At 53.4% G+C, this 10,958-nt stretch overlaps 1 long non-coding RNA gene across 2 annotated transcripts in view; it reads left to right on the top strand.

Annotated features, from left to right (window-relative positions):
• Positions 1–367: 367 nt before the first annotated feature.
• LOC132249199 (uncharacterized) overlaps positions 368–10,958 on the top strand; it is a 58,110-nt gene continuing 47,519 nt past the window's right edge. Inside the window, exons 1-2 of one of the 2 annotated variants that reach the window (XR_009460581.1) lie at positions 368–850; positions 1,958–10,739. This is a non-coding gene — a long non-coding RNA (uncharacterized LOC132249199). Of the gene's footprint in view, positions 851–1,957; positions 10,740–10,958 lie in introns of those variants that run through there. The other variant, XR_009460580.1, reaches the window with a different exon arrangement.

Genomic DNA, 10,958 nt, shown 5'->3' with positions numbered 1-10,958 from the left:
AGTCGGCATGCACATTGAGATTGGCGCCTTAAGAGTTTCAGCGCACGTCATGCTGTCACTGCCTCTGTAAGCATGAGAACGCATGAGTCTCACGACGCATGTGCCAATCCAGGATATCGGCGATCGACATCTTTTGCTAGCGACCGGGCCGCATGCGCTCCTTGCAGTACCATCGATTAATTCGGAGTTCAGCGGATCAAGCGCTTATTCCAAGCGCATGCGTACTTGCTTCCCCACATGAAGATCAAACCCTATGTACAGCCTCTTCCGGAGTCCGCATCCCGAACACTGGTTTCACGGCCCGCGTGGCTGTGGTTCCCAGCTGGGAGAGAGGTAGGGTGGGGTACACCGCCAGAAGTATTGATCCTAGTGGGAATTGTAGGGCTCATTTGCAGTCCGCATGCATACTCAGAGTCGGGCCCTGACGGTTTCGGCGCTAGTCATGCCATCACTGTCCCTGTAACTATGGGTACCCGTCCATAACTCCTGCTCTGGCACAACCTCCCGATTCTCAGGACGCACGCGCCAATTCGGAACATCGGCCATCGATAGCTCTTGCCTGCTCCCATTGAGCATGCACGTTTCCTTGACATCGATACACTAGGCATACACTTATCCGCGTATAAGTCTTGCGCACGCGTACTTGCCTTGCCCAAAGACGGGAACCGCGAGGGCTCACCTTTTCCCAAGTGCGCCTGCGTACTCATTGCTGTTCATCGATATTTTCGTCGTGCGACTGTGAGGCCGCCCCGTTCTGCGCATGCGGGCTGGGCCTACCCCCAGTGATTCGTCAACGCCACTGCCGGTTTAGCATATGGTGGTGCCGTGCCCCGGATGGCTGTCTCTGCGGGTCCGCAGTGAGAGGGGAGGGAGTGTCCCTGCCTGTCGTTTCCCCTGAGTATTGGTTTGGCTGGGAGGAGGGGGGGGAACTGTAGTACTCCTTTCCAGTGAGCCTTGAGAAACTAGTGCCTCGATTAGTTTCGGCGATCGTCCTGTTGTCAGTGCCTGTATAACCATGGAAATCCATTAATAATTTCGATGCGAGGCAACGGGTCCTCATTCCCACAACGCATGCGCAAACGGTTTCACGACTCCTACCAAGGCATGCGTACTTTCATTGCCCATTGATGGGCAGGCGTGATGCACCACGTCCCAAATTGCACATGCGTGGCTATGACTTCTCCGTGCTTCGCATGCGCACTCTCTCCCCCGGCGATGTTGGAGCGGCGAACACGTGTCCCCGCAGAGCCGCGCTTCGCTGACGGGGGGCATCCCTGCCGCCCTCCCAGCTATTGCCCTGCCCCCTGGGGCGGGGGTTGCAGCCTGTCCCGGATGCGGCCAGTGACTGCGCGGGCGGGCCCGGGGCGGGCGTGGTGCGGCAATCCCGGCGGGTCGCGGGGAGCTTGGACCCTTTCCGGGCAGCGCGGGGTGGGAATGGCCGGGGGACCGTGGTGGTGCTGGGGGAGTGCAGTGTGGTCTGGGAGCATGTTTCTGCTAATGTGTGAGAATGTGATTTTTTGGGGGAGAGTAATTGTGTGTGGTGCCTTGTTTTTTGGAAATATGGTGGTTTTGCATGGAAAACTGGTGATTTGGGTTTGTGGAACTGTTTGTGGAAATGTGGGTGGATTTATTGTCACTATGTGTGTAGAAAATTGTGTGGTAATTTTCGGGTCATTTGGGAACTTTTTTTGTGTGACTGTGATCTGGAACCTGTGCAAAATGTGGCAGTTGGGTAAGTGTATTAAAATATGGCCTTGCTGTGTCATGGAAATGGTGTGGGGATTTGGAAACCTTTTTTAAGGGCACGTGGTGGTCTGTGTGTGGAAAACTGGCCATTTTGTGTGGTGATTTGAGAACGCTTAATGGAAATGTGCTGGGTCGGCCCACGTGGGTTGTCTTGTCCGCTGCGATGTGGATAGCGTGAAACTATCTAACGTGGGTTTCCCCTTTCTTTCAGGCTCCTCCTCGTGCACCCGTCCTTGGAGCCAGCGTGTCAGCGAGGAGCCGCAGTGTGACAGAAGCGGGAATTGGGGCAGAAGCACCCCCCCAGGAGCAGTCGGGTTTGCAAGGGGCACTGGGCACTCAGGCAGGTGTGCAGGGCTTGTGCCGGTCCCTTGGAAACGGGTAAGGCACCACGAGCAACAGGTATGCTCAGCAGACAGAACGCACCAGCAGTTGCCTAGGCTTCTGCCTGGATGCACATCATTCCCATGCCCTGCTCCAACCGTAACGCCTGCAGTGACAGGAAAGAGCTGCAGGGGTAGGCTGTGCTGCCCTGCTGTCTGCCTTTATGTGCATGTGCAGTTGCCGCCAGCATGAAGCTGATGCTGAAGCTGTGGAGCCCGGCGCAGCTGTTTGCAGCCTGCCTGCTGCAGCTGCCCAGAGCTCAGGCTGGCTACAAACAGCTGTGCTGAGCTCTGGAGTGCAGTCACCAGCTGTGTGCCAGGAACGGGGGAAACAACGGGGTTGCACTGCCTCAGGCCCCTCCCCCACTGCCCGTCCTGATGCACGAGTGAAAGCGCCGGTATAAAGCTCATGCCTGGCCTCCGGAGCCTGGCACAGCTGTTTGGAGCCTTTCCGGTGCAGCTGGCCTTGGCTCTGGGTAACTGCTGCTAGCCACAGAGCCTCAGCTGCTTCCAGCGGGCAGCTGGGACGCTGCAAGCCCTGCTGGGAGCAGCCCAGGCTCCAGCAGCTACCCAGAGCCAGGGCTGGCTGTGGTGTGCTGAGCAAAATGGCTTCGCGTGCCATGCTCGGCACGCGTGCTGGGGGTTTCCACCCCCTGCTGGTAGCACCCTGCAAAAGCAACTACCTGCCCCATGGCTTGCTGGATACTGGGGCCCCAGACCCCACAGACTTTGTATTCTCTTTCCCTGCACGTGGGTGATGTGTGGAGCTCTTTGATCTCTGCAAGCTTCAAGCCTTGTTAGCCACCCATCCTTATGCACTCAACAACCAGCCCCTATGACTGTCCTACCTGACAGCCTCTGTTAACCTCTCCTAGTTTCATCCTTCCTCTGAAAGCTTCCCAAGAAATTCCTTGTCACGCTCCAGTCTGCAGCAGGGCTGCACCACTGTTTCCCAGCTTCCTTTCGTGAGTTGTAGGGGATGGGGGGAGAATGCTTCCTTGACCCCCTACTGTTTGCTTCTGTCAGCTTTAAGCTATTTATCTGTTTCAGTTCCCCTTTCCCTTCTCCGCTGCCTGTGCTGGCATTGTCTCCTGTCTGCACAGGGCTTTGGTTTAACTGAGGGCTGGACAGGTATTTGGGCCTGCGGGACACGTAAGCAGTTCTGGGGAGCTGCAGCGGGCTGGTCAGCACCCCCACACAATGAATAGTTAGGAATCCGTGCCCACTATTTATTTTCCCTGCCACCACCAATACTCCACATTCCCAGCCCTGACCCTGGCCTGCCCCATGCCCACTCCAGACTCACCCTGGCCAGGGTGGACCAGCCCGAACCTGCGTGTACACCCCTGACCAGAGCCCTCCTTGCACCTGTCCATGCTGAGGAGTGGTAGCAGCAGGACGGAAGCTGCTGCTCCAACGTGGGAGAAACGTGGCCGCTCCTCACCCTGGCCAAGCCCTTGTTGCAACTGCCTGGAGTCCCCACCTGCCGCCTCTGGGCTGCCCAGTAGTGCAGCAGTGGTAGTGCAGTGGAACCACAGGGCAGTCTGGGCGTGGGCTTTGAGCAGTGGAGGCAAGAAGGATCTAGCAGCTGAGAAGTTTGTGTGGCCACTGTCCCTCATGCTGAGCAGCAGCTTGTGCTTTGCCGTCGCCACTAGTGCTGCTGCTCAGTGTGGGTGGACAAGTCTGGAGCAGGGGCAGGGCTGTATGTGCTGTTTGTGGCGGGATGCGCCATGGGCTGGATGGCGTCTGGCTTAGGTAGGGCCGAGGGACCCGCCACAGGCCAAACAGAATCCCTCCATGGGCCAGATCTGGCCTCCGAGCTCTATTTTGCCTACCTCTGGTATAATGGGATGCATGTGTTACACCCAAAATGTCTCTGGAGAAGTACAAGAGAACCAAAGCAAGTACCTCCATAAAATGTACACCAGATTATTGGGACATTACTAATCAGGCACTTTTGCCAAGAGCAGCTACTTACAGCAGAGAATACAGAGACGTACTCAGAACTGGGGCGGCCAGGTGCCAGGGCCTCTCGTAATACATCCTTCAGGTTTGAGGCCAGTTCCACAATCCCACATCTTTGCTTTTTTGTGGGGGTTTTATAAAGTTCAGGTTGAAATTCTGTATTCCAGCCCATTTCTCTGAGGTAGGGATCTCTTGGCCCTTTGAGTAGAGAGCAGGGAAACTGAGTCATGGCCTGGGACCATTGTTCTTTCCTGAAGTTGCCTCATGAGCAGTGGGTGTCATTATTGGACTATACATCCCTACTCCCTTGAAACTTTTCTGCCAAGCTCTTCTTGGTGTTTTTAGACTGAACTGCTTCTGGGATCAGAGTATCTGGAGGGAGGAGTAACCTTGTGGAATGTAGCCTAGCAAAAAAGAGGTCCTTGCCATGGGCTACGACAGACCCTTGGCACTTTAGTAGTCACAGAATATGGTTCTGCATTGAGGGGCCTTGTTTGACACCGAAGGATGGATAATCATTCTGTCACAACCCAAAGTTGCGGTTTTTGTTTGTGTGCGCTTCGGCACTGCTAAATTATTTTCCCGCCGATTGTAGCTTTCTTTGCAGGATAGAGTTCTCTGCTGCGGGAGAGAACTCTGGTGCAACGGGGGATTTCCCGCCAAATTACAGCTTCTTTGCAGGGTGCATTTCTTTTGCATACTAGTGATGCACGTTACAAAGGAGTTCCCGCCATTTGTATTTGAATTCGCGCCACGTTATTGGCCAGTTCCAAACGTAGGCACACGTGGCGGCTAGCTATTGGCTTGCTAGCCGTACAAAAGGCTTGGGTAGCTTCCACCCAAGTCGGAGGGAGGGAGGAAGAGAGAGAGAGTCTGCGTGAAGATCTCCAAGTGCTGTGGACCCTCGTGGACCCAACGCGCCTCCCCTAAGCAGGCAATAGAGGCTTAATAACCGAACATACGGAGCTTTCGCTTCTGGCCTCTCCCCGTCGCCGATCGCAATCCCAGACGTATCCCTTTCCTGTAAACTTTGAACCCACGGAGCCTTAACAACTCCGATGAACCAAGAAACCGAACCGGACCCGCGGAGCCTAAACAACTCTGTGGGAGCAATCGAATTTGTCGTGGTCCTCTAGTGAGGATCTAAGCGGGAGCTGTGCCTGGAAACCTGTCCAGCCTACACCACTACCATCTTTGGGTGTAAGTAAACAATCTTTTCAATCAACCACTACGTGTTTGTGTCTAATTCTAGCTCGCCGCTGGTTCTCTCAGACCCCGCGTGCCCGGGCTGCTGGCCACAGCCCGCGTGCGCAAAAGATGGGCCGCAGATCGCCCCTCCTGACTCGCGCGTGGCGGCGGGATCGGGGCCCGGCCCGCACACGTTCAAGATGATAATTCCCAGATATTGCTTCTGAGAGTATGAATGGGGGAGGAATGTATTCCTTTTTTCTGCTTTTAGCTATTAGCAGTACATTTTTAACTGAGGATGTCCTTAGCTGATCTGAGCATATCCAGTGCCACATTTGTGCACATTGCTGCTCGGCACTGGCATCACTTGGAGTTTAGAAGATAACCCTCCTTTATACAGTTTCAGCTGTGTGTGATGGGACTCCTTAAATAGAGGGGTTTTTAATCAGTGAGGCACGTTAGAAAGAACCTGGTAATGTTCAGTGTTTTCAGAGACAAGACTATGACCCCTTTATGGTCGGGACAGTTTTGCAAGCTTGGAGCCAGAATTCTTGGAAAGTAGCAATTATTTTACCTATTACTGGGGTTCCTGGTTTTCTCTGTTAAAAACATTGCAAATTCTCTGATTAAAACTCACAAATTATAACCTGCCTTTTCCTGTTATTACAATGAAACGCTTGCTTGTGCCCCTCAGTCCCCCCCACCCCCATGCTTGCCAGCCCTGCTGGTGCCCTTAGTCCTGGCAGCCATGCCAGAGGGAGGCCCCAGCTGCCAGGACTATGCCTCTTGTCCCTGGGAGGAGGCTGCGGCTGCTGCAGTGGAGCAGAGCATGGAGCCTGGTTCCCGTCTGCTCCCTGTCTGCTGTGGGACTGGGCAGGTGGTGAGGCCAGCTCCCCGCTCCTGTGTGCACTCCTGGGGTGCAGCGGGGACTCCTGCCCATTAGATCTGTGCTCAGGGTGGGCGTGTGCTCCCGCCCTGGTATCCTGCCCCCGGGGCCTCTGCAGCCTGGTGGGTGCAACCTGGCATGGCAGGGAACAGCAGAGCCACACGGAAGCTGCTTGCCACTATGACCTCCGCCCTGTTCTGGCAACATGTCCAGTGCATGCGTGGGGGTAGCGGTGCAGGGTTGCGCTCCTCACTGGTTCCACTCCTGCCCCACAGACAGGTCTGGGGGCACAGGTCCCCACTGCCCTCCAGGAATGTGCGCAGCTGTGGGGAGCCAGCCGGCCCCACCCATCCTTCCTGCTCCCCACCAGGGCCTTGCAGCCACAGACTGCAGCCCCCGGCCCCATGCACCGCCAAGCTGGGCTGCAGCCCCAGCCCTGCCCAACTCCCTGCCTCCTGATGGGGGCCTCACTTCCTCCCCAGCTCCCCGCCACTTACCTGCAGGAGCGGCGGCAGCGGCCGGGGGAAATCGTGGACCCCTTTTTGCAGGGGGTATGCTGCCACACTCGAGGGATACACGAGGACCTGCGTGCACCCCGCGCACGTCGCCTCTGCGCTGCGTTTAGCTCCTGCCTCGCAATCGGTGTCAAGGAGGGGAGACCAACCTGCTGCTCGGTGCTGCCCTGCGGTGGTCCCGGCGGGGCCTTGACCCAGCGCGTGAAGGCGCAGAAAAAGCCCTGCTCAGAGCCGCCCTCCTGTGGCCGCGCCGGGCATTGCGGCGGGGAGACCCGGGCAGGCACCCAAGCCGGCTCCGCGCTGCCCGCCTGGGGCTGGCGCGGGGCTTGGAGCCCGAAGACAAGGGCCAGGAACAAAGCCGGCTCCGTGCCACCCTCCCTGCCCTTCAACTTGCGCTGAGCAGCCAGGCTTTAAAGCCAGAGAAAAGAAAAACCTGCAGCATACTGAAGGCACTGGCTGACATCGTTGCACAGCCACTGGCAGGAATAGTTGAACGCTCGTGGCGCACGGTCCAAGTCCCGGAGGACTGGAAAAGGGCCAATGTGGTCCCCATTTTCAAGAAGGGGAGGAAGGAGGACCCGGGCAACTATAGGCCAGTCAGTCTCACCTCCATCCTGGGCAAAGTCTTTGAAAAAATTATCAAGGCTCACATTTGCGAGAGCCTGGCAGGACAAGTTATGCTGAGGGGAAACCAGCATGGGTTTGTAGCAGGCAGATCATGCCTGACTAATCTAGTCTCTTTTTATGACCAGGTTACGAAACGCCTGGACACAGGAGGAGGGGTGGATGTCGTATACTTAGACTTCAGGAAGGCCTTCGATACGGTATCCCACCCCATACTGGTGAACAAGTTAAGAGGCTGTGACTTGGATGACTGCACAGTCCGGTGGGTGGCGAATTGGCTGGAGGGTCGCACCCAGAGAGTCGTGGTGGATGGGTCGGTTTCGACCTGGAAGGGTGTGGGCAGTGGGGTCCCGCAGGGCTCGGTCCTGGGACCGATACTCTTCAATGTCTTCATCGACGACTTGGACGAGGCAGTGAAGTGTACTCTGTCCAAGTTTGCAGATGACACAAAGCTATGGAGAGAAGTGGACACGCCGGAGGGCAGGGAACAGCTGCAGGCAGACCTGGACAGGTTGGACAAGTGGGCAGAAAACAACAGGATGCAGTTCAACAAGGAGAAATGCAAAGTGCTGCACCTAGGGAGGAAGAATGTCCAGCACACCTACAGCCTAGGGAATGACCTGCTGGGTGGCACGGAAGTGGAAAGGGATCTTGGAGTCCTAGCGGACTCCAAGATGAACATGAGTCGGTAGCGTGACGAAGCCATCAGAAAAGCTAATGGCACTTTATCGTGCATCAGCAGATGCATGACGAATAGGTCCAAAGAGGTATCAGAAAGTTCCAGTTGGAATGAATGACCTTCCTCGGGGACAAGAGGTTATCCATTTCTATGAAGTTTGGAACGTATCTAGAAACTGATTAACCACCAGGAAAAAACGCAAGTGTCGTCGGAAAACAAGGTAAATCACGGAAAAACAGCAGAGTCAAAACTAAATTGGGAGTAGACACGTGTCCCAAACGGAGAATGTCTCGCACAGAAACAGAAGTTAATTGTAGAAGAACTATTTGCCATACTAAGTAATCAAAGATAGACATTTCACAGGGTTACATACCAGACAGCTAGGAGCCTGCTCGAAATGGTCATGAATCTAGTAAGATAAGGTGGAAGGGAGACCTTGTTATTTCTCCCCAGATGGCCTAGCCATGGACTCACAGCTTTTTGCACGGCGCAGTCGGCATCAGTATTTTGCCTTCCGGGTTTTGTGAGGAGGCCCCAGCTTGGCGTGAGTTTCAGAGTCATCGGGGGCTGTGTGGAAAGGTGCCTGCGTGCGGTGACGTGGAGCCGCGTGGGCTCGGAGGTTTGTGTGTGGAAAACCGGCCATTTTGTGTGGCGAGCTGGGAACCTTTTTCTCTGTTGTGTGGTGATCTTGTTGGTAGGCTTTTGTTCATTTTGTGTGGTGATTTGGAGGTGTTTGTGTGGAAATATTGGGGTAATATGGTGGTAGTGGGAGAATTCTGTGGGGATTTGGGACCTTTAGTTGGAAATGTGTGGAAACGTGATTTTGGGGGGGCAGAAAACTGTTAATTGCGTGTGGTGGTACAGGACCTTTCCTTGAAAATACAGGGTTTTCTGTGCAAAGCTTGTTACTTAGGAACCATTTGTGGAAATATGGTGGTTTTGTGTATGGAAAATGGGGTAGTAATTTTTGGCTGATTTAGGAACTTCTTTGTGTGACTGGTGTGGTGTGGGACCTGTGGAAAACTGTGTGGGGATCGGTTAAGTGTACGGAAATATGGTTATGTTGCGTGAAGGGAATTGTCTGGGGATTTGGAAACCCTTTTTGTGGGCACGTGTGTGGGCTCGTGGTGGTTTGTGTGTGGAAAACCGGCCGTTTTGTGTGGTGAGTTTGGAACATGTTTCTGGTAGTGCCGTGATGTTTTTGGTGGGAAGTCGGTCATTTTGTGTGGTGATTTGGAGGTGTTTTTGTGGAAATGTTTGGGGACGTGTTGGGACGTTGGGAGAGTCCTGTGGGGATTTGGGACCTTTATCTGGAAATGTGATTATTTTTTGTGGAGCGTGTGTGGACCATTTTTCTTGGAAATACTGTGATTTTGGTGGGGGAAAAAACTGAGGATTTGGGAACTGTTTGTGGAAAAATGGTGATTTTGTGTGTAGAAAATGGTGTAGTATTAGGGTGATTAATGAACTTTTTTGTGCAACTGGTGTGGTCTGGAACGTGTGCAATATTTTGAGGTGATTGGGTAAGTGTGTGGAAATATGGCTCTGTTGCGTAACGGAAATTGCGTGGGGATCTGGAACTCTTTTTGGAGGGCGTGTGGCAGTTTTTCTGTAGAAAACGCCATTTTGTGTGGTGATTTCAGAAGCTTTATTTTTTTTTTGGCAAATGTGACTATTTGGGTGGGAAGTTGGTTGTTTTGTAGTAATTTGGAGATGTGTTTGTGGCAAGGTTTGGGATAATATGGTACTGGGAGAACTTTGTGGGGCTTTGGGAGCTTGTTTGTGGAAATGTTTGGGTGGGTTTTTTGGGGTTGTTTTTTTTTTTTTTTTTGTGAAAGACCTGATTGTGTGTGGTGTTGAAGGGATTTTTGCGGAAGTATGGTGATTTTGTGTGGAAAACTGATGATTTGGGAGCTGTTTGTGGAAATGTGAGTTAGTAGAAAATGGTGTGGTGATTTTAGGCTGATTTAAAAACTTATTTGTGCAAAATGTGTAGAAATGTGATTTTTGTTGTGGAATTTAGGACCTTTCTTCGGAAATATAGGGGTTTTGACTGGAAAACTGGTGATTTAGGAAATGCTTGTGGAAATGTCTCTGCAAATATGGTGAATTTGTTCATAGAAAAATGGCTTGGTAATTTTAGGGTGATTTGGGAACTGTTCTGTGCGATTGCTGTTTTGTGGGACCTGTGCAAAAATCTGTGGCGAATGGGTAAGCATATGGAAATATGCTTATGTCACGAGGGAAAGTGCATGGTGATTTAGAGGGGTGTAGGTTGTAGCCATGTTGGTCTAAGGACATAGGCAGACAAGGTTCCTTGGATGAAGTTGATACCTTTTATTAGACCAACCCAAATGGTGATTTGGAAACTGTTTTTTTGTAGGAATAGGTGAAAAAAGAAAAAAAGAAATTATGTGATTTGTGTGGTGAATTGGGAACCCTTAGTGGAAATGGGCTAGGTTGGCCCATGGTGGTCATGTGATCCACTATGGTGCGGTGAACGGTGTGTGTGATTGCACCCATGTGAAACTGTCTAACGTGGGTCTGCCCTTGCTCGCAGGCTACTTCTCGTGCACCTGTCCTTGGAGCCAGCAACTTCCAACAGCCAGCGAGGAGCTGCAGCGTGACAGAAGCGGGACTTGGGGCAGAAGGGCCCCCAGCAGCTGTCATGTTTGCAAGGGTCGGTCCGGGCACTCAGACAAGTGTGCGGTCCTGCGGGGGTGCCTTGGAAACAGGCAAGGTACCACGGGTGACAGGTGAGTTCATGATTCTGCTTTGACACACTCAGCGGACAGAACGCACCAGCAGTTGCCTCAGTTTCTGCCTGGGCGCACATCATTCATGTGCCCTGCTCCAGTGCTAACACCTCCAGTGACTGCCGCTCTTCCCTCCAACTGCTGTTAGCACCCTCCAAAAGCAATGGCCTGCCCCTTGGCTTGCAGGATCCTGGGGGCCCAGACCCCACAGGCTTTGTA

The sequence above is a fragment of the Alligator mississippiensis genome, chromosome 3 (genome assembly GCF_030867095.1).
Source record: "Alligator mississippiensis isolate rAllMis1 chromosome 3, rAllMis1, whole genome shotgun sequence".
Classification (NCBI taxonomy): Eukaryota; Metazoa; Chordata; order Crocodylia; family Alligatoridae; genus Alligator; species Alligator mississippiensis.
This window is presented reverse-complemented; position numbering and strand designations above follow the sequence as displayed.